At 46.2% G+C, this 3826-nt stretch overlaps 1 long non-coding RNA gene across 1 annotated transcript; it reads left to right on the top strand.

Moving 5' to 3' along the window:
- Positions 1-1344: 1344 nt before the first annotated feature.
- LOC122463432 lies at positions 1345-3533 on the top strand. Its single transcript, XR_006286803.1, has 3 exons — positions 1345-1399; positions 2100-2291; positions 2581-3533. It is a non-coding gene; the product is annotated as an uncharacterized LOC122463432 (long non-coding RNA).
- Positions 3534-3826: the final 293 nt, after the last annotated feature.

The raw sequence follows: 3826 nt of genomic DNA, 5'->3' as shown, positions 1-3826 counted from the left end.
CCTCAGAGACCGCGTCAGGGACCAGGACCCCACTGGCACCGTACAAACACAGAACAAAAAGATGATCCCTGACGAAGGAATTTACAGTCTAAATGATCTGGATGTCTGTTTTCTCTCCCACCCTTTGTATTGTCTGTTTAGATTGCAAGCTCTTAGGGGCAGAGATTGTTTCTTAGCGTGTGCGTTGCACAATGCGCTGCACAATAAGGCTTCAACCACAAATAATGGAGGCTACTAACAGTGCCAGTGATCCTGTTGCACAGGCGAACCAGAGAGTGTCCAGACAAAACTGCTCTATTCGTGATGCGCAATTACCCCATTTGTATGCACACATGCAGGATTTGCACACACATTGTCATGGTGGCGTGACCATGTTTGAGGATGTGGCCTTGAACGTGTCATTGGTGGCTAAGCATGTGACCTGTCAAGGGAATGAGCTTCCGTGAGCAAAGAGACAGGGCAGCTGTTTCTGCTCGCAGTTTGATGTTAGGGTCCACCAGAGATGGCTGTGTCTGACCAGCTCTGGACCCATGCGGTGGGCAAGTGTAAGGCCTACACCCCAACTTAAGTCTCACTATCTTGCGGGGTTAAGTGGGACTTAAGTGGTGAATTTCATCCAGGTGCGACTTCTTGTCACCTATTGCTAACTCTTCCGCAAATAAAAACGCTAGCTGCAGTGGAGAGATGGCAACACCTGTCACTTGAATTAGGAAACAGCTGGAAGGATGTATTCTCAGACCCAGATAATACATCAGCCCAAACAGCAGGTTAGTTTATGACCTAGAGCTATCTATGCAAAGTAGCAATCCTGACTGAGGAATACAAGTAAAGCCTCCTGTCCCTGATGCTGCCTTTCCCAAATTCCAGTAAGGAGGGGAACTGTTGGATAGCGTCCTGTGTGGTTTTATGATGTCATCTGTAGTTTCACTATAACCTGCAAATTCATTTCCACTCATGGCCTGTTTGAACCTTAGTGTCTCTATTGATGAATGAGCAGTGGCTCTAAAAGGCCAAGAACCAGGCCACCCCTTTCCTCTGAATCCATACTGAACCAGTGTCACAGCACGGTGTTAGGGGATGCAGTGCTCTGCTGTATGTGAATGGACATCTCTCTTGTACTCTGAAAAGCTTTTTACACGGGCAAGAGCCTAGGGCTATTGTCATAAATATAAAGGGAAGGGTAAACCCCTTTAAAATCCCTCCTGGCCAGAGGAAAAATCCTCTTACCTGTAAAGGGTTAAGAAGCTAAAGGTAACCTCGCTGGCACCTGACCAAAATGACCAATGAGGAGACAAGATACTTTCAAAAGCTGGGAGGAGGGAGAAAAACAAAGGGTCTGTGTCTGTCTTTATGCTGCTTTTGCCGGGGACAGAACAGGAATGGAGTCTTAGAACTTTTAGTAAGTAATCTAGCTAGGTATGTGTTAGATTATGATTTCTTTAAATGGCTGAGAAAAGAACTGTGCTGAATAGAATGACTATTCCTGTCTCTGTGTCTTTTTTGTAACTTAAGGTTTTGCCTAGAGGGATTCTCTATGTTTTGAATCTAATTACCCTGTAAGATATCTACCATCCTGATTTTACAGAGGTGATTCCTTTACTTCTATTAAAAGTCTTCTTGTAAGAAAACTGAATGCTTTTTCATTGTTCTAAGATCCAAGGGTTTGGGTCTGTGGTCACCTATGCAAATTGGTGAGGATTTTTACCAAACCTTCCCCAGGAAGTAGGGTGCAAGAGTTGGGAGGATTTTGGGGGAAAAGATGTATCCAAACCACGTTTCCCAGTAAACCCAGATAAAGTTTGGTGGTGGCAGTGGAAATCCAAGGGTAAAATAATTTTGTACTTTGGGGAAGTTTTAACCTAAGCTGGTAAAAGTAAACTTAGGAGGTTTTCATGTAGGTTCCCACATCTGTACCCTAGAGTTCAGAGTGGGGAAGGAACCTTGGCAGCTATGCTGATGGCATTCCCATATAAAGTGCTACAGATAAAGGAGCGAACAAACCAAACCAAACTCCATTAGAAATGGGCTGGGGAGGAGGAAATCGATGTCTGACAAATGGAACCAAATCAAATCAATAGAGATGGGCTTTTTATTTTCAGGCTTCTGAGGCATTGGAGATGAGACCGAACCAATACTTTGACTCTTCACTTTGGGGACATTCGGAGCTGGGTTCAAACTTTGGGACTGGCTCATGCATCTGTGACTGGCTGAACTGAACACCCCAGAATTCAAATCCGGTCATGAACTTCACAGCTCAGGCCCATCTCTGATACATATTAAGATATAAGTAGGTGAGTTTCATGCTTCAGGGCATAGGGGTCAGGAAGGAATTTCCTGCTGTGCTCCCTTAATGTACATCAGGGAGCCATGGAAAGCAGAGCGTAAGCTGAAGCAGCCTTGAGTCTGCTCTAACTGATGCTGGGGACTGCAAAGCTTAAGAATATGTGGAATGCAGAGGTGGTTTAAAGGTACCCCCTCTAGCCATCTGTATTCCTGCACCAAGCACAAGACCAGAGTAAGGAAGACTTGGGACCAAGGTCTTAATTACAAACAATTGAAAACATTCTCTTATTTATGCAGCTCCCAATTGGCCTTGCTAAAAGATGTAAAAAGACAGGTCCCTGCCCCAAGGAGCTCCTATTCTGATGATGACAACTGAGGGACTGAAGCATTTGAGGAACAATAAGTAACAATACGGGGAGAAGAAAAGCCCTTGGGAGAGTGTCCCGTTAATGGGTGGCTGGGCTAATCAGAGGATGATTGCAGAATTCACATGGTTGTTCGGTCCCCTGGCCTGACCTACAAACAATGGAAAAAACCTCCTCCAGCCGGTGTCCTGGAGGGCATGTCAATAAAGGCAATAAATGCCGCTGTGTGAGCTGCAACTGCGTATGTCTCACTGGATTAGGGCCAGCCCCGGGAGTTGTTTATGCTAATGGAGCTAATCTCTGTAATCTTGTCACACAAATGTCTCCTCACTGCTGGCAGAGGGGCAGGGATTTGGGATTATATGCAGATGACATCATACATGCTCCTCCACCTTCATGCAATGGGAAAGGGGCACATGTAGGGGATGGGAGTGATACCCTATGGATTTAGCTGTGGGAAAGGGTGATATATCATCCTGCGAGCTGAGGAAGAGATCTCCAAGATGATAGGGGAGCTATGGAGAGCGGTGCTGCAAGTTTCAACTGTGCTGACCTGCCCCACCCTGACCTGAAGGAATTAACTTGAGGGGATGAGGGGCAGTTCATGGTCTAGTCAACAATTGTCCTCTTTGCTCAAAGAGCCCACGGATGCCAATTATAATGCCAGTTGTGATGGACTGTAAAAGGCTGGCAGTGTTTGCCTGGAAACCCTATCCTGTTAGCAGAAGTTAATCCTGCTGAAAAAGGGTTAAGTCAGTTCTGCTGACTAACTGAGGCAAGTGGCTAGTTATGCACCTGGACATAAAGGGGGTGGGAGTGGCTCTCTGGGAACTAGGGTGTGGGCTGACCAGTCTTGAAGAAGGAACCAAGCCCGAACAGAAGGGTTGGGCTGAACTTTTCTGATGTTAGTTCTTTGTTAATAAAGCCAGACACCAGAGGAGGGGGTGGGTTTGGACTCAACACAGAGTGTGGACTTTCTTTCAAAGCACCTGTTCGTCTGGAGGTTTTTCTCCCTTGGACAATTGTCTGCTGGAGGCAGAACGGCGACCCACCAACTCATTTCACAGAGGGAATGCCAAACAGCAGGTGGTCGCAGCTTTTGGTTATACTTGAGCTGAAATGGATAGAAGCAGTCAGCCTTGAGCTGAAAGGTTCTATGTCCCGCTACCAATCCCCTC

This window comes from Chelonia mydas, chromosome 21 (genome assembly GCF_015237465.2).
Source record: "Chelonia mydas isolate rCheMyd1 chromosome 21, rCheMyd1.pri.v2, whole genome shotgun sequence".
Lineage (NCBI taxonomy): Eukaryota > Metazoa > Chordata > Testudines > Cheloniidae > Chelonia > Chelonia mydas.
The sequence above is the reverse complement of the archived record's forward strand: the minus strand, read 5'-3'. Positions and strand labels throughout refer to the sequence as shown.